General features: G+C 39.6%; 1 pseudogene; it reads left to right on the plus strand.

Moving 5' to 3' along the window:
* Positions 11,394–12,473, plus strand: LOC102183783 (annotated as a pseudogene).

Here is a 20,422-nt window from a genome sequence, read left to right on the forward strand (position 1 = left end):
TCCAGGGGACTCTCAAGAGTCTTCTCCAACACCACAGTTCAAAAGCATCAATTCTTTGGCGCTCAGCTTTCTTCATAGTCCAACTCTCAAATCCATACATGACCAAAAGAAAAACCATAGCCTTGACTAGATGGACCTTTGTTGGCAAAGTAATGTCTTTCCTTTTCAACATGCTATCTAGGTTGGTCATAACTTTTCTTCCAAGGAGTAAGTGTCTTTTAATTTCATGGCTGCAGTCATCATCTGCAGTGATTTTGGAGCCCCAAAAAAGAAAGTCTGACACTGTTTCCACTGTTTCCCCATCTATTTCCCATGAAGTGATGGGACCAAATGCCATGATCTTCGTTTTCTGAATGTTGGGCTTTAAGCCAACTTTTTCACTCTCCTCTTTCACTTTCATCAAGAGGCTTTTTAGTTCCTCTTCACTTTCTGCCATAAGCGTGGGGTCATCTGCATATCTGAGGTTATTGATATTTCTCCTGGCAATCTTGATTACAGCTTGTGCTTCTTCCAGCCCAGCATTTCTCATGATGTACTCTGCATAGAAGTTAAATAAGCAGGGTGACAATATACAGTCTTGATGTACTCTTTTCCTATTTGGATCCAGTCTGTTGTTCCATGTCTAGTTCTAAATGTTGCTTCCTGACCTGCATATAGGTTTCTCAAGAGGCTGGTCAGGTGGTCTGGTATTCCCATCTCTTTCAGAATTTTCTACAGTTTATTGTGATCTACACAGTCAAAGGCTTTGGCAGAGTCAATAAAGCAGAAATAGATGTTTTTCTGGAACTCTCTTGCTTTTTCCGTGATCCAGTGGATGTTGGCAATTTGATCTCTGTTTCCTCTGCCTTTTCTAAAACCAGCTTGATATCTGGAAGTTCACGGTTCACGTATTGCTGAAGCCTCACTTGGAGAATTTTGAGCATTACTTTATTAGCATGTGAGATGAGTGCAATTGTGTGGTAGTTTGAGCATTCTTTGGCATTGCCTTTCTTTGGGATTGGAATGAAAACTGACCTTTTCCAGTCCTGTGGCCACTGCGGAGTTTTCCAAATTTGTTGGCATATTGAGTGCAGCACTTTCACAGCATTGTCTTTCAGGATTTGAAATAGCTCAACTGGAATGCCATCACCTCCACTACCTTTGTTCGTAGTGATGCTGTCTGAGGCCCACTTAACTTCACATTCCAGGATGTCTGGCTCTAGATGAGTGACCACAACATCGTGATTATCTGGATCATGAAGATATTTTTTGTACAGTTCTTCTGTGTATTCTTGCCACCTCTTCTTAATATCTTCTGCTTCTGTTAGGTCCAGACCATTTCTGTCCTTTATCGAGCCCATCTTTGCATGAAATGTTCCCTTGGTATCTCTAATTTTCTTGAAGAGATCTCTAGTCTTTCCCATTCTGTTGTCTTCCTCTATTTCTTTGCATTGATCGCTGAGGAAGGCTTTCTTATCTCTTCTTGCTGTTCTTTGGAACTCTGCATTCAGATGCTTATATCTTTCCTTTTCTCCTTTGCTTTTCACTTCACTTCTTTTCACAGCTATTTGTAAGGCCTCCCCAGACAGCCGTTTTGCTTTTTTGCATTTCTTTTCCATGGGGATGGTCTTGATCCCTGTCTCCTGTACAATGTCACAAACCTCCGTCCCTAGTTCATCAGGCACTCTATCTATCAGATCTAGTCCCTTAAATCTATTTCTTACTTCCACTGTATAATCATAAGGGATTTGATTTAGGTCATACCTGAATGGTCTAGTGGTTTTCCCTACTATCTTCAATTTAAGTCTGAATTTGGCAATAAGGAGTTCATGATCTGAGCCACACTCAGCTCCTGGTCTTGTTTTTGTTGACTGTATAGAGTCAACATTAGATGACATTAACCACATGCTAAGTCACTTCAGTCATGTTTTACTCTGTGCAACCGTATGGACTGTAGCCTGCCAGGCTACTCTGCCCTAGGGTTTCTCCAGGCGAGAATACTGGAGTGGGTTGTCATGCCCTCCTCCAGCAGATCTTCCCTACCCAGGGATTGAACCCACGTCTCTTATGCTTCCTGCTTTGGCAGGCAGATTCTTTACCACTAGCACTCCCTGGGAAGCCAGATATTAACCATAATGTACTGTAACTGTGGGTTTCCTAAGTGCCAGGCTTAAAAGTATGTGTTTTGTTTCTTGCTTGATTTCATCTGCATAATCTCCTGATAATAAGTGCACAGACATCATTATTTTTATAAGAGTAAATGCATACAGAATTTTATGTAATTTATATCTGATCATGAGTTAGAAAGCATTGAAGCCCATCACTCTGGGCAGACTGACTCCAGACACAGGACACATGGGCAGTCCTCCTCCTGCAAACTCAAAAAGTCCTGTCGCTTCCCTGTCAGTCCTGGCAGACTCACTGCTCACTGTGTCCTTCCCTTTAGAGTTTTCTGGAGGACATAGAGGAAGGCAGTAGGCAGCACTGGCTGCATCTACTATAAGAAGGGTGGCCGAGATCACAAGCAATGTCTTAGAGAAAAGGGACACAGGATAATTCAGGGAGATTCTCTGTTGATCATGCTCCCAGATGTAATGTCCATTGTCCACTTTCTCCTTCATGCTTATAATCAGCATACTCAATCACACAAAATGATATACATTCAGAGTCTTATTGTGTATTCTTGCTTAGGAAACTGAAAACAGTTTTATAAATGTATTTCACACATATTTGTGGTTAGATATCCATGGGTAGTCCAGCTAAGTTGCTTCAGTGGTGTCTGACTCTTTGAGACCCCATGGACTGTAGCCCACCAGGCTCCTCTGTCCATGGGATTCTTCAGGCAAGAATACTGAAGCGGGTTGCTATGCCCTTCTCCAGGGGATCTTCCTGACCCAGGAATCAAATCCACATTTCTTATATCTCCTGCATTGACAGGCAGCTTCTAACACCACCTGGGAAGTCTGCTTAAACTTTCAAAATGCCTGGATACAGTGAAATTTTGTGTGAGGGACTCTGGCTGACACCTTCATTTTGAATTCTGTTTGTTCCACTTATTATCAGTTTATTTAGGAACAAGTTTTTATATAAATAAGCTAAAGATTGTCCACTGAATTTATTACTTGTTGATGCAACTTCAGTGAATTATGAGCAAATAAATAATGGATGCCCTCTATGTAATAACTGTGTGGTGGATGCATAATGAAAGGGCAAGAATGCAGAGTCCCAAAGAATAGCAAGGAGAGATAAGAAAGCCTTCCTCAGTGATCAGTGCAAAGAAATAGAGGAAAACAATAGAATGGAAAAGACTAGAAATCTCTTCAAGAATATTAGAGATACCAAGGGAACATTTTATGCAAAGATGGGCACAATAAAAGACGGAGATGGTATGGACCTAACAGAAGCAGAAGATAGATATTAAGAAGAGGTGGCAAGAATACACAGAAGAACTACACAAAAAGGTTCTTCATGACCCAGATAATCACGGTGGTCTGATCACTCACCTAGAGCCAAACATCCTGGAATTGAAAGTCAAGTGGGCCTTAGGAAGTATCATTACGAACAAAGCTAGTGGCGGTGATGGAATTCCAGTTGAGCTATTTCAAATCCTCAAAGATGATGCTGTGACAAAAGATTTGCTGGCTCGATATGCCAGCAAATTTCAAAAACTCAAGGAAAATGTCAGTTTTCATTCCAATCCCTAAGAAAGGCAATGCCAAAGAATGCTCAAATTACTGCACAATTGCACTCATCTCACACAATAGTAAAGAAATGCTTAAAATTCTCCAAACCAAGCTTCAACAGTATATGAACTGTGAACTTCCTGATGTTGAAGTTGGATTTAGAAAAGGCAGAGGGACCAGAAATCAAATTGGCAACATTCGTTGGATCATCAAAAAAGCAAGAGAGTTCCAGAAAAACATCTATTTCTGCTTTATTGACTATGTCAAAACCTTTGACTGTGTGGATCACAACAAACTGTGGAAAATTCTTCAAGAGATGGCAATACTAGACCACCTGACCTGCCTCCTGAGTAATCTGTATGCAGGTCAGGAAGCAACAGTTAGAACTGGACATGGAACAACAGACTGGTTCCAAATAGGAAAAGGCGTAGGTCAAGGCTGTATATTGTCACCTTGCTTATTTAACTTATATGCAGAGTACATCATGAGAAACATTGGGCTGGAGGAAGCACAAGCTAGAATCAAGAATATCGGGAAAATATCAATAACCTCAGGTATGCAGATGACACCACCCTTATGGCAGAAAGCGAAAAAGAACTAAAGAGCCTCTTGATGAAAGTGAAAGAGGAGAGTGAAAATGTTGGCTTAAAGCTCAACATTCAGAAAACTAAGATCATTGTATCCGATTCCATCACTTCATGGGAAATCGATGGGAAAACAGTGGAAACAGTGGCTGACTTTATTTTCTTGGGCTCCAAAACCACTGCAGATGGTGACTGCAGCCATGAAATTAAAAGACGTTTGCCCCTTGGAAGGAAAGCTAAGACCAACCTAGACAGCATATTTAAAAGCAGAGACATTACTTTGCCAACAAAGTTCTGTCTAGTCAAGGCTATGGTTTTTCCAGTAGTCATGTATGGATGTGAGAGTTGGACTGTGAAGAAAGCTGAGCACCGAAGATTGATGCTTTTCAACTGTGGTGTTGGAGAAGACTGTTGAGAGTCCCTTGGACTGCAAGGATATCCAACAGTCCATCCTAAAGGAAATCAGTCCTGAATATTCATTGGAAGCTAAAACTCCAATACTTTGGCCACCTGATGCAAAGAACTGACTCATTGAAAAAGACCCGGATACTGGGAAAGATTGAAGGCAGGAGAAGTGGACTTCAGAAGGTGAGATAGTTGGATGGCATTACCAACTCAATGAACATGCTTTTGAGTAAACTCCGGAAGTTGGTGATGGACAGGGAGGCCTGGCGTGCTGCAGTCCATAGGTCGCAAAGAGTCAGACATGACTGAGTGACTGAACTGAACTGAATGATAAGGCTAATTTTCACATCATGTGATTTAAATATCTGGTGACCTGATGGTATATTTTTCCTACATCCCTGACAGAATATTTGGTTTTGTTTATGTTTTTCATAGATGAAAGAAAACAACTGAGGCTCTTTTATTTCTGATTCCCCAGAGCCTACTGGATTTCCTTGGGTTTCCCAGGTGGTGCTAGTGGTAAAGAACCTGCCTGCCAAAGCTTGAGACATAAGAGATGCGGGTTGGATCCCTGGGTCAAGAAGATCCCCTGGAGAAGGGTGTAGCAACCCATTTCAGTATTCTTGCCTGGAGAATCCCATGGACAGAGGAGCCTGGCAGGCTATGGTCCATAGAGTCACACAGAGTCAGACACAACTGAAGCAACTTAGCATGCACACACCAGAGCCTACATCCTGATATCGCAGAGGAGATATCAAGAATTTTTTTGGCCTGTAGTTTTCTTTTTTTGTGGCATCTTTGTCAGGTTTTGGTATTAGGGTGATGGTGGCCTCACAAAATGAGTTTGGAAGTTTACCCTCCTCTGTAAGGGGAATGGAAGAGTTTGAGTAGGATAGGTGTTAGCTCTTCTTGAAATTTTTGGTAGAATTCAGCTGTGAAGCCATTTAGACCTGGGCTTTTGTTTGCTGGAAGATTTCTGATTACAATTTCAATTTCCGTGCTTGTGATGGGTCTGTTAAGATTTTCTGTTTCTTCCTGGTTCAGTTTTGGAAAGCTGTACTTTTCTAAGAATTTGTCCATTTATTCCACATTGTCCATTTTATTGGCATATAATTGCTAATAGTAGTCTCTTATGATCCTTTGTATTTATGTGTTGTCTGTTTCAATCTCTCCATTTTCATTTCTAATTTTATTGATTTGATTTTTCTCTTTGTTGATGAGTCTGGCTAATGGTTTGTCAGTTTTACTTATCTTTTCAAAAAAACAGCTTTTGGCTTTGTTGATTTTTGCTATGGTCTCTTTTGTTTCTTTTGCATTCATTTCTGCCCTAATTTTTAAGATTTCTTTCCTTTTACTAACCCTGGGGCTCTTCATTTCTTCCTTTTCTAGTTGCTTTAGGTGTAGAGTTCGGTTATTTATTTGACTTTTTTCTTGTTTCTTGAGGTATGCCTGTATTGCTATGAACTTTCCCCTTAACACTGCTTTTATAGTATCCCACAGGTTTTGGGTTGTTGGGTTTTAATTTTCATTCGTTTCTATGCATATTTTGATTTCTTTTTTGATTTCTTCTGTGATTTGTTGGTTATTCAGCAGCGTGTTGTTCAGCCTCCATATGTTGGAATTTTTAATAGTTTTTTTCCTCTAATTGAGATCTAATCTTACTGCATTGTGATCAGAAAAGATGCTTGGAATGATTTCAATTTTTTGGAATTTACCAAGGCTAGATTTACACACCGAGAAAACCAGAATTGAAAGAGACACGTGTACCCCAATGTTCATCGCAGCACTGTTTACAATAGCCAGGACATGGAAGCAACCTAGATGTCCATCAGCAGATGAATGGATACGAAAGCTGTGGTACATATACACAATGGAGTATTACTCAGCCATTCAAAAGAATACATTTGAATCAGTTCTAATGAGGTGGATGAAACTGGAGCCGATTATACAGAGTGAAGTAAGCCAGAAAGAAAAACAGCAATACAGTATACTAACACATACATATGGAATTTAGAAAGATGGTAACGATAACCCTATATGTGAGGCAGCAAAAGAGACCCAGATGTATAGAACAGTCTTTTGGACTCTGTGGGAGAGGGAGAGGGTGGGACGATTTGGGGGAATGACACTAAAACATGTTTAATATCATATAAGCAATGAATCGCCAGTCCAGGTTCAATAGAGGATGCTTGGGGCTAGTGCACTAAGATGACCCAGAGGGAGGGTACGGGGAGGGAGGTGGGAGGGGGACTCAGGATGGGGAACACGTGTATGCCCGTGGTGGAGTCATGTCGATGTGTGGCAGAACTAATACAATATTGTAAAGAAATTAGCCTCCAATTAAAATAAATGAATTTAAATTAAAAAATAAAGAGTTGCATTGCACTTCTAAAAAAAAAAAAACTTTTTTTTTACAAAGCCCTGTTAAGATTTGAATAAAAACTTCTATTTTGCATGGAAACGGAGTGTTCAGTAAAGTCCCCACACAGTCAACCACACATACCACTGTTTTCATCCTTTTCAGAAATATCCCAAGGGACAGAGACAAGATAAAATTGTGTGTTTTTTGTGTGTATCTAATGAACTTTCTCTGGGGCCTATTATTTTCCATTGAGTAGCATCAGCAGCATTCAATGATTGGAAAGCCACTGCAGAAAGTTTCACAAATATTGGGGGGCGGGTACAAGTCAGGAAAGAAGGGGACAGAACAGCTTAATGCATGAGTTGAGACACATTTTAGGATTTGTTGTCATCCATGATTCAGATCACTGAAACAGGAAATGCCTGAATCTCTCTTCCATATAATCCATGAAATATCATTAAATTTGGGATCTGTGTTTCCTCGTTAAATGCAGTACCTCAAATTGAAATTCTTTTTTAAAAAATGACCAAATATCTGTTAAGCTCCAAACTTCTTTTAGGTACCATGTACATTCTATAAGTGCAATTTAGACATTTTTCCAGAAGGAACAGAAGCACAGAGAGGTGGGGAGATTTACAGACATTTCATTAATCGAGGGTGAAAGACCCAGAACTCAATCATTGATCTACTTATTCCTGCACCAGTTCTCAACCAACTTCACTGCTAATACTGTGACTCTTTCTTTTCAAACCTACTTTGGCCTCAGGTTGGGTTTTTGTTTTTTTTTTTTTTCATTATTTTATTGGAATGTAACTGCTTTACAATGCTGTGTTTGTTTCTGCTGTACAGCATCATGAATCAGCTATATGTGTGCATATATCCCCTCCCTCTTGAGCCTTCTTCCCACCCTCCCATCCCACCCTTCTAGATCATCACAGAACACTGAGCTGAGCTCCCCATGCTATACAGCAGCTTTCCACTGGCCATCTACTTTACACATGGTAATATATATATATGTCAATGCTACTCTCTAATTTGGTCTCAGTTTTGAAATGAAGAGAAAATAATTGATTCACCCTCTTAGGGCTCAGAGTGTCAACCAGTGAATATGGGAATGAGGCAGTATTATAGAGGGTTCATAAAGGTACTAACATGATGGAATATAGGATTTTATATGAATAGTCATATTTTGCAGTCCAGGTGGCTCAGATGGTAAAGCGACTGTCTACAATGTGAGAGACCTGGGTTCTATCCCTGGGTTGGGAAGATTCCCTGGAGAAGAAAATGGCAACCCACTCCAGTACTTCTTGCCTTGAAAATCCCATGGACAGAGGAGCTTGGTGCAGGCTACTATCCGTGGGGTTGCAAAGAGTCCGGCACGACTGAGAGACTTCACTTTCACTTTTGAAATATAAGATTGATAAGATTTCCTGTAGAAGATGAAAAACCATGTGCTGCTGCTGCTGCTGCTGCTGCTGCTGCTGCTGTGTCGCTCCAGTTGTGGCCAACTCTGTGTGACCCCATAGACAACAGCCCACCAGCACTGAGTCCCTGGGATTCTCCAGGCAAGAATTCTGAAGTGGGTTGTCATTTCCTTCTCCAATGGATGAAGGTGAAAAGGGAAAGTGAAGTCGCTCAGTCGCAGGTATCATGAAATGATCAGAAGACAGACTTCAATAATATATTCATATGATACCTTAATAAGGGCAGATGTTAACAATCCATGAGCTGCAGAATCAGATGTGACTAAGTGATTGAGCATGCACACATGCAGTTGATAGAAAATATTTTTTGCATTGAAATGAGCATAGGCAATCAATAAGACTGGACATGCACTAATTCTTAGTTATTGAATAACTGTTGAACACTCACATATCATACACAAATTCTCACTTGTATGACACAGAGAGGTACAAGAAATTTCATAGGATTGCTGTAACACAAAATTGATATAAATAATAATATAACAAAATAATATATGTGACATTAAATATTTAGTATATATGTAAATGTTGTTATAGTTATTGCATTTTAATATGTTAAATATATTTTTGATAATGCTAATTTTAAAAAATTTTTATTGAAGAATAGTTTATTTACTATGTTGTGTTCGTTTCAGGTGTACAGTGAAACAGTTATACATATACATACTTTTTTACATATACACTCTTTTCTAGATTGCTTCCCATAGAGGTTATTAGAGAATATTGAGTTGAATCCCTTGTTCTATACAGTAGGTCCTTTATTCGTTATTTATTTGATGTATGTGTTAGTCACTCAGTCATGTCTGACTCTTTGAGAGTCCATGGACTGTGGCCCGCCAGGCTCCTCTGTCCATGGCATTTTCCAAGCAAGTACACTGGAGTGAGTTGCCAAGCCCTCCTCCAGGGGATCTTCCCGACCCAGAGATCACATCTGGGTCATTTTATGTATAGTAGTGTGTATATGTCAGTCCCAGGCTCCTAGGTTATTCCTCCCCCCATTTCCCCTTTGGTAACCATAAGTTTGTTTTCTTCATCTGTGACTCCATGTCTCTTGAAAATAAGATCATTCATACCATTTTAACTGGTATCATAAGTTATCTTGTGTTTCTCTAACTTACTTCACTTGGTATGACTAATATCCCATTAGACAGCCATAAAAAAATAATGAAATAATGCCATTTACAGCAACATGGATGAACTTAAACATTGCCATACAACACACTCCAGTATTCTTGCCTGGAGAATCCCCATAGACAGAGGAGCCTGGCTGGCTACAGTCCATGGGATCGCAAAGAGTCAGACATGACTTCGCAACTAAACCACCATCTACCTTTCTGTATATCTATCTATCTATTTGTCTATACCTAATTTTCCATCTATGTATCTGTATCTCTATCTATTCACGCATTTATCGGGACTTTCCTGGTGGCTCTGTTGGTAAAGAATCTTCCTGCCCATGAAAGAGATGTGGGTTCCATCCCTGGGTCAGGAAGTTCCCCTGGAGAAGGAAATGACTCCCCACTCCGGAATTCTTGCCTGGAAATTCCCGTGGAGAGAGGAGCCTGGCAGGCTATCGTCCATGGGGTCACAAAACAGTTGGGGGATCAAACCCAGGTCTCCCACATTGCAGGAAGATTCTTTACCAGCTGAGCCACCGGGGAAGCACCGAGATTATACATATTGGGTTGAAACAACTTCACGTTAAAAAAAAAAATCAAATGTTTCAAAATCTTATTATTGTTTAAACATTAACAGAGCCCTGAGGCTTCCCTGATAGCTCGGTTGGTAAAGAATCCACCTGCAATTCAGGAGACGCCAGTTTGAATCCTCAGTCGGGAAGATCCCGCGGAGAAGGGATATGGTACCGAGTCCAGTATTCTTGGGATTCCCTTGTAGCGCAGCTGGTAAAGAATCCGCCTGCAATATGGAAGAGCTGGGTTCGATCCCTGGGTTGGGAAGACCCCTTGAAGTAAGGGAAAGACTACCCACTCCAGTATCTGGCCTGGACAATTCCATGGACTGTGTAGTCCATGAGTTCGCAAACAGTCGGACACTACTGAGCAACTTTCATGTTCATGTGTACTAACATCATTTTTGCCGTCCTTAGCAATGTTTCATTAGGTACACTGACGAAACCATACTTCTTGTAGTTTGATTCCAGCAAAACCAATGGTATGAAGTATATACTTTATGACTTTTAAAAGCCAACTCTCAAATAAATTAATTAAAGAACAACTCTCATTTTTGAGTAAATACTTATTGTTTGAAATAGGAAATTCAGGAAATCGAAGAATGATACAAATTATGAAGATTACTATGACACAAAAACGTTTTCTGACTGTTAATCTCAAATTTAGAATTCAGATGACACAATCTTATGTTTCATAGAGTGCTTACAAATTCTAAATAAAGGAAATTTCTAGACTGTATTTAAATAAAATAAGACTTATATTACTATGCCTCACTTTCTTTCAATTTGAATATTTTTTTTAATTTTTTTACTGGAATAAAATTGTTTTACAATGTTGTATTGGTTTCTGCCATACAACAATGGGAATCAGCCATAATTATACATATACCACTTTTTCTTAGAGGGGGCCATTATCATTCTAGTTTTTTTTTTCTCAAGAGAAGACTATTTTTTTCTGAGATCATGGATTGAGTATCTCCATTATTCTTGCACTTCTTTTATCCTTCAGTCCAGGACCTACAAAATAATTGTGTATAGAGAGAGGTGGAGAAGGAGAAAGCAATGAAGAAACAGTTCTGAGCAGATAGAATTTGTCACACTGAGATATATTGCTGAAGGCCCTGGGGTGAATGATCTTAGAAATGAATTCCTAGAATCCAAAATATGGACACAGTACTGCATGACCATATAATTATTTTCTTTTTTCCACTAATTCTTTTCTTTTTTAAAAGGTGTCCAATCTACATAGAACCACAAAACCTAAGAAATGTATCAGAATTCTTCCTCATGGGTCTTTCAGATGATCCAGAACTTCAGCCTTTCCTCTTTGGACTATTTCTATCCATGTACTTGGTCACCGTGCTGGGAAACCTGCTCATCATTTTGGCAGTCTCCTCTGACCCCCACCTTCACACCCCCATGTACTTCTTCCTCTCCAACCTATCCTTGGCGGACATAGGTTTCATCTCCACCACGGTCCCCAAGATGATTGTGAACATCCAGTCTCACAGCAGAGTCATCTCCTATGCAGGCTGCCTGACGCAGATGTCCATTTTTATCCTCTTTGGAGGGATGGATTGTATGCTTCTGTCTGTGATGGCCTATGACAGGTTTGTGGCCATCTGTCACCCACTGTACTACCAGGTCATCATGAACCCATGCACTTGTTGCAAATTAATTTCAGGGTCTTTTTTTGTTAGCCTTTTGAACTCCCAAGTGCAGAATTTGATTGTGTTACAACTTACGTGCTTCAAGGATGTGAAAATATCTAATTTTTTCTGTGACCCTTCTCAACTGCTCAACTTTACCTGTTCTGACATGCTCACAAATAATATAGTCATGTATTTTGTTGGTGCCATTTTTGGTTTTATTCCTTTCTCTGGAATCTTTTTCTCTTACTGTAAAATTCTTTCCTCCATTCTGAGAGTTCACCCATCAGGTAGAAACTACAAAGCTTTCTCCACCTGTGGCTCTCACCTGGCAGTTGTTTGCTTATTTTATGGAACAGGTCTTGGTGTGTGCCTCAGTTCAGCCATCTCACAATCTCCCAGGAAGGATGCAGTGGCCTCTGTGGTGTACACTGTGGTCACCCCCATGCTGAATCCCTTCATCTACAGCCTGAGGAACCAAGACATCAAAAGGGCAATGTGGAGGTTTCTCAGAAAAATAATCTAACTTCAGTCCCTGTGCCAATGCAGTAAAACTAAGCATGTTGACCTGAAATCCTACCTCTCTCATCTCATCAATTTTGTAGCTCTCATGGCCTTGATGCCTCTCCTTGCTTAACAACTGAGTGTTTCTTCTTTTGGTATTGTTTTAATGGGACTGGGGGAAACTTCTAGGATCCTTTGTCCATCTTAATCATGGCATGATTGAGTAGTTTTCACTATTGTGATTCTATTGTTTATTATCTGTGGTCCAAGGAGCCTGAAAAGATGAATAACTCTTTCTATATATTAAAATTTCACATCTTTTTTCACAGCTTTGACTATTTTTCATAAAATTTTCTCAAGTTTGAAGTGTATTTACACAGGCTAGATGTGACATCAACCTTGATTATGATTGAAATCATCAGGAAGTTTAAAAACACTGACACCAGCCCCAAGGGATGGGATGGGGAGGGTAATGGGATGGGGGTTCAGGATCGGGAACACATGTACACCCATGGCGGATTCATGTCAATGTATGGCAAAACCAATACAATATTGTAAAGTAAAATAAATAAATAAATAAAACTGAGATTTAAAAATAAAATAAATTAAAAAAAAAAAAACACTGACAACTAGGTCTCCCAACCAGAGACTTATACTTGAGTGTGTCCTGAGGATTTTTAAAAGCACTTAAAGAGATCCAGTGTGGACAAGGTTTAGAACTTCTGATCTCAGTCATATCTTTGATTCCAAGATGACTTGTATACCTTGAATCCTAACAGCTCTTGGACAATGATCAGAACTCAAGGTGGGAAGATATGAAGAGCTTACCATGGCAACAGGCAATTTTCCCCTTTCTAATAATGATTCTTCACATATAGTCTCTCTCACACCATACAGTCTGGTGTAAGTGCTGGTTATGAAGCTACTGTCTCTGCTCCAAACTCACACTTCTGCACTTGCTTTGGGCTGGGGCTCTTAAAATCACTGCTCTGTTTACCATCTTGTGTTCTTACATTCATTCATGTATGCCCATTGCTCAGTTGTGTCTAACTCTTTGTGAGCCCATGGACTAGAGAAAGGATAGGCTACCCACTCCAATATTCTTGGGCTTCCCTTGTGGTTCAGCTGATAAAGAATATGCCTGCAATGTGGGAGACCTGGATTTGATCTCTGGGTTGGAAAGATCCCCTGGAGAAGGGAAAGGCTACCCACTCCAGTATTCTGGCCTGGAGAATTCCTTGGAGTCACAAAGAGTTGGACATGACTGAGCAACTTCCACTTTTCACACAGGCTCCTCAGTCCTTGGGATTTTCTAGGCAAGAATCCTGGAGTGAGTTGCCATTTCCTTCTCCATGGGATCTTCCAACCCAGAGTTCAATCCATATCTCCTGTGTCTCCTGCATTGCCAAGATAACTCTTTGCCACTGTGCCACCCAGGAAGGCATTTAATTAAGTACCAGTTACCAACAAATGTGTAAAAATTAATAGTTTTCTAATATGCCAATGTATACAATTAGAGCAAAAACTTAGAGCTGATGACATATTCTGATAAGCAAAAAATAAAACCATGTAAATCTCCATCCTATAAAATGCCAACCAAAGCAAAGACTAAGGAAAAGAAAATAAGTTATCCTTCATGGTGGCTTAGTTGCTAAGTCATGTCCAACTCTTTGCGACCCCATGGACTGTAGCCTGCCAGGCTCCTCTGTCCATGGGATTTCCCAGGCAAGAATACTGGAGTGGGTTGCCATTTCCTTCTCCAAGGAATCTTTCTGACCCAGGAATCAAACCCCGGTCTCCTGCATTGTAGGCAGATTTTTTAACGACTGAGCTACAAAGGAAGGCCCAAGTTATACTTAGAGATAAATAATAACTGAGAAAATGGAAAAGGTATTACAACCTTGGTGTAGACCTAATGCTGCATAGACTTCACACGAAATACAATGGATTTACAGAGATCAAAATTTCATGTTAAAGTGGTTACAGAAACAAAAGCCTGAATTTTATGTTAAAATCCTGCAAATTGGAAGGAAGAAGTAAAAGTGGATGTCCACCTGAGGAGAGAGGGTCCCAGACCCTCCTAAGGATATTCACTTTTCCTTTTTTTTCCTTTTCCATTAATATTAAAAAGTCTCCAGAGATTGGGACAACATGGACCAATTGGCTAATTATACCCTTTGTGCATTAAGCCCTAGGTCATATCATTGTAAATAATTGGCTGCTGCCATCTACACATTAGTTTGCCAGTTCTAAGCATGTGGATATATACCTATGTCTCCTCCATTTGGAAGCACTTGCATTGGATGTTTCCCACCTGAGTCTGTCTTCCTGCCCATCCTGAGAAGGGACCCTGAGACTTCACCACACACCAGGCAGGAGAGGGGTCATGAGTCTATGCTCCTTGGTCATGCGCCAGCAGAGATGCAGCCCCGCCCAGTAAGTGTTGAGGGGGAGACAGTGATTGAAGGAGGGACCACTGGGAGCAATATTTTCTGTTCAGGAGGAACAAACATGACAATAGAGATGGAAAGATGAGAGGGCACCGATATACAAGATTTGGGATCAGAGCCCTAAGAAGGTTAAGTTCTTGGTTCTGATTAGGTTGTGAGAACTCTCATTCAGAGGTCTACTTCTACCCTCATTGGTTCTGATTCTGGCTGGCATTTCTCCAATTATAGCAGCACATGGGTCTCTGTAAACTTCACATAAGCAGTTCTAATGATCCTGAAAGCAGTGATGAGGATGATAAGGAAGATAACATTAACCATAGTATCATGTTCTGTTGCTGAGGTCATCCCCAGTGGCAGGCACTGAGGTTTGCGTTTTATGTACAGTTTTTTATTTCATCTGCATAACCCCTCTAAATTATAAGTACAGTCGCATTATTAATACTTTTTTTTAGCTGCGCTGGGTCTTCACTGCTTCACGCAGACTTTCTCTAGTTGCAGAAAGAGGGGGCTACTCTCTAGTTGCAGTGCTCAGGCTTCTCATTGCTGTGGCTTCTCTTGTGGAGCATGGGCTTGAGGAGCATGGACTCTGTAGTTGTGGCAGATGGGCTTATTTGCCCTGAGGCATGTGGGATCCTGGAACAGGAATCAAACTCATGTCCCCTGCATTGGCAGGTGGATTCTTAACCACTGAACCATCAGAGAAGCCCTCATTAGCAGTTTAAGAAAAGGAAAGGCTCGCAGCATTTTCTGTAACTTGTACCAGGTCATGAGTTAGAAAGGGTTGAAGCCAGATTTGAAGCCAGTGAATCTGGGCAGATTTCCTTCAGACAAAGGGCACCTAGACAGTGCCCCCTGCAAACCCCGAGTGACATGACTGAGCAGTCCTGGAAGAGACTTCCTACTTACCACACCCTTCCCTTTGGAGTTTTCCAGAGGACACAAAGGCTGCACTTGCTGCATTGCTCACAGGAAGGACGAGTGGGTGAGATCACTGGCAAACTCATTGAGAGAAGGAACCCAGACACTTCAAGGCAGATTTATCCGCTTATCCTGCTCCTGGATTTTAACTGTTCACTTCCTCATCCACATTTATAATCCACATACTCAATCACAAAAGGAAATATAAAGTCAGAGTCTTGTTGTTCATCTTCACTCAGGAAAATAGAAACATTAATAAATATACCTCAGATATATCTCTGATTAGACCTTGGTACCTTTGTCTTCCCTGGTGACTCAGACTGTAAAGAATCTGCCTTCAGTGGAGGAGACTTGGGTTCAATCCCTGGGTTGGGAAGATCCCCTAGAGAAGGAAATGGCAACTCACTCCTGTTTTCTTGCCTGGAGAATTCCATGGACAGAGGCTACAGTTGGACATGGCTGAGAGACTAACCTTTTCACTTTTTCATCTTTGCTTAAACCTTTCAGAAAGTCTGGAAACAACAAAATTAGTATGTGGGACTCAGAGACTGACAACTTGTTTTTGAATCCTGTGTGCTCCCCTTATTCTTAGTATATTATGGGGCAATTTCATAACATCTCTGAGATGTAGAATTGTCAAATGTGTTGATTCCTCATTGATACAACACCACTGAAGTAAGACTAAACAAATAATGGATGCCTTCTATGCAACAACTATGTGAAATGACTGAGGCTCATTTATTTCTGAATCCCCAGACCCTATACTTTGTTGTTACAGAGGAGGCACCAAGAATTTTAAAAAAAATTAAATATTGAACAAATTCTTCCATTTTTGATAGGAAAAAAAAAAGTTAAGCAATTCTTCCACACCATAGACTTGTTCCTGAAAGGTAGGATCTGGCTGCTCACTGCTCAAAAGCCAATAAACAGGCTAGGTTGGTGGAAAGGAAAATTTGCTTTACTTCAGTTGTGGGCAACTGGTGGGTGGTGACATCTATCCAAAGGCTGACTCCCTCTCACTGAGAGTCAGTAGGGAAGAGTTTTATAGGCTGAGGGAGGGGGCTACATGCAGAAACAGTATAATCAGCTCTGACAGTCATCTTCAGATTGGTCATTGATGGTCTGAACAGCATAATCATAGTTGTTTTAGGTACAGTTAATTTTCAGTTTCAGAGTCAGTTTGTTTTCATTTCTTTGAGGCCAATTCTCGGAATTGTGGCAGCTATGTCACTGCTACAGTCTGATCCATGTAGTTAACTTCTCCACCTGGTGAGGGTTTCAGTAAGACAGTTCACAGAATAAGGCTCAGAATATCATCTATAGCCCTTGAGGAGGAACTAAAGGTCCTTGACTTTGCTTAATGAATATTATTATTATTTGGTCTCCTTTGACTGTTTTCCTTGTTTTTGCATGTTCTCATTTCTCTGATTACACTTATTCTTTGACTAAAGTATTTCCACAAACAAAAGGCAGGCAGAAGATATGGAGGGAAGGACCACAGGGTCCTGCTGTGTTTCATCCTTTTCAGAATGTCCCATAGGACCAGAGACAAGATAAAATAGTGCTTGTTTGTGTCTAGGTCATGGACTTTCAGTGAGATCTATTAACTTCTATTTAATAGCATCTGCAGGATTCAATGATTGAAAAACCATTGCAGAAATTTTCATAAATATGGAGAAAAAAAGAGTCAGAAAAGAAAGACAGGGTACATCTGATTGCATGAACTGAGACACATTTTATGTTTCATTTCATTCCATGCTGTGATGCTCTGATACAGGAAAGGCTTTGATCTCTTTGCCATACAAACCAGAAACCATCATTAAATCTGGTATTGCATTTCATTGCTAAACACATTATCTTAATAATGTTTTAAATTCTTTATTAAATGACCAAATATGTATAAGTTCCAGATGTGTCTTGGCTGTGACATATATTGCAGAGGTGGATGTTAGACTCTTTTTTTCCAGGAAGGAACAGAAGCACAGAGAGGTGGAAGCACACTCCACATACTTTAATCCTGAAAGATCTGGGATTAAAACCTTGATCTAGGTTTTAGGGAAGATCCAGGGCTAAAACCATGACAAATGCACCTATTGTCAGTCCCCTCCACTGTAGCTCATAAGTGTTCCTTTTCTAACCTGCTTTATTGGTCCAGGATGTCCAATGAAGGTAGAATTGATTGATTCTCTTTTGGTTTAGTGAGTCTACCTGTGAATTATGGGAATGAGGCAGTAATTTACATGAACTATATAGACACCAACATAGTAGATTATTGAGTTTTCTATGAATAGTCATGTTTTGCAGTCCAGCGTTGAAATCTAAGGTTGAAAATATTATGTATAAAAGATGAAAATGCTATGTGCACATATTAAGTAATTATCACCAGGTACTTAGTTCATAGAAAATGATTTTTATATTGCAACAAATACAGAAAGTTAACGTTAATAAACCTGATTATACACCAATTGTTAGAAATTGAATAACTAATCTCCACTCACATAATATATACAAGTTCTCATCGTACAATACAAAGAAAGATACAAGAATTTTTGTAGGATTATTTGAGAATGTGTGTATGTGTTAAGTCATTCCAGGCATGTCTCTTTTCAACTCCATGGACTATAACATGCCAGGCTCCTCTGTATATGGGATTCTCCAGGCAGGAATACTGAAGTGGATTACCATACCCTCTCCATGTTATTTGAGAATAAACTAATATAAGTAATATGACAAATATGATATATATAATATAAATTAAAATTGCATTTAAATGAATGCAAAACATTATTTTAAATTTGTTAAATTTAAATCAATACATATAAACATAAATTTATGCAATAAAGGAAATATTATATATCCTTACATGATAATATGCATCAGGTAAATGTTTGAAGTAGTTTTATGTATTTCACAAGGAGACTTAACCTCAAAGTTGTGGTAAACAAGAGCATCTTAGAGGCCATAAGGGTAGTATTCTGTTTAAGGAAGATTTTAAGAAGCTGGTTATGGATACATAAATGAAATTGACATTGTGGAAACACAGACAAGGAAATAATACTCATCAACTTCATAACACTGGTTCCTTTTGGGGATGTGTATGCAGAGGAATGAGATGGAGCTGAAATTCCAAGAAAAGTTAAACTGTATCATTAATATTTCAAATCTTTACCAAGTATGAGATTGAAGCATATATTAATTAATGTTTATATTTTAAAAATAAGTAGTGGGTATTGATGAGAATAATAATAATAGGTAATATTCATGGAGCTTTATCTAAGTTGGACAATATTTTAAGGCAGTGTTTATCAAGTCCAGCTTCACATTAGGGTGACCAAAAGCACACATGTAGAGATACTGAAATTTGTTCTAGATGAAGCTAGGGTAGTTGTGTATTTTAAAATAAGCACATTAAAATCATCAATCAAATAGACACAGAAGTATAAGATTGCAATTCCTTTATTAGGAAGCACTGATATGAAATTCTGTTAACTAGACTTAGAGGGGGCTTCCCAGGTGGCTCAGTGGTAAAGAACCCACCTGCCAGTGCAGGAGACGTGAGAGACTCGGGTTCAATCCCTGGGTCAGGAAGATCCCTGGAGGAGGGTATAGCAACCCACTCCAGTCTTCTCACCTGGAGAATCACATGGACAGAGGAGCCTGGTGGGATACAGTCCATAGGGTTGCAAAGAGTCAGTCATGACTGAAGCAACTTAGCAGGCATGCACACACACTGAGGTCTGCATTCTCACCTGGCTGTAGGAATTTTTCTTATGCTAAGCTTTTCAATGTAAATAAGAGTTTATGACCAGGAAAACAAGCCTACCAGGTATATGAAAATGTGTTCAACATTGCTAATATCAGGAAAAGTTGGTCAAAATCTACGTTAAATATTGCCTCACATCTGTTAGGATAGCTACTATTAAAAAAAAAAAAGACAACAAATGTTGGTAAGGATGTGGAGGTAAGAAAACCCTTGTAACTGGTTGGTGGGAATAAATATTTGTACAGCTCTTACAGAAAACAGAAAGGAGGTTCCTTTAAAAATTAAAAAAAGGAGCAAACTGAAGTAGAACTACCTTAGGATCCAGCACCCCACATCATGGTAGATGCCAAAGAAATGAAGTCAGAACCTAGAAGAGATATCTACATTCCCCTGTCATTATCTTATTATTTGAAATAGTGAAAGTATGAAAACGTGTCTGTTGACAGATGAGCAGGTAGAAAAATATGGTGTGTATAGAAAGACAATAGACTATTACTCAGCCATACAAAGAAGGAAATCCTGCCATTTGTGACAACATGGATGGATCTGGAGAATATTATGCTTGTTGAAATATACACACCAGACATAGTCAAATCCACTATGATCTCACTTAGGTGTAGAAGTTAAGAAAATTAAACTCTTAGGACCATAGATTAGAACTGCAGCTGTGAGGACTGGTGGTGAGGAAAGTGGGAAATGTTAGTAAAAGGGTATAAGCTTTCAGTTATAAAATGAATAAATTCTGGGGATCTAATAAATAGCTTGGTTACTATAGTTAATAATTCTGGTTGTGTTCATGAAATCTGCCAAGAGAGATTTGCCTAACTGTTACTACACACACACACACAAATAGAAAATATTTGAGCTTCCAGATACATTATTTAACTTGACTGTGGTAATTATTCTCCATGTGTATGTGTATTAAATCATCATTTTGTACATCTTTTAAAG

Source organism: Capra hircus, chromosome 7 (assembly GCF_001704415.2).
Source record: "Capra hircus breed San Clemente chromosome 7, ASM170441v1, whole genome shotgun sequence".
Lineage (NCBI taxonomy): Eukaryota > Metazoa > Chordata > Mammalia > Artiodactyla > Bovidae > Capra > Capra hircus.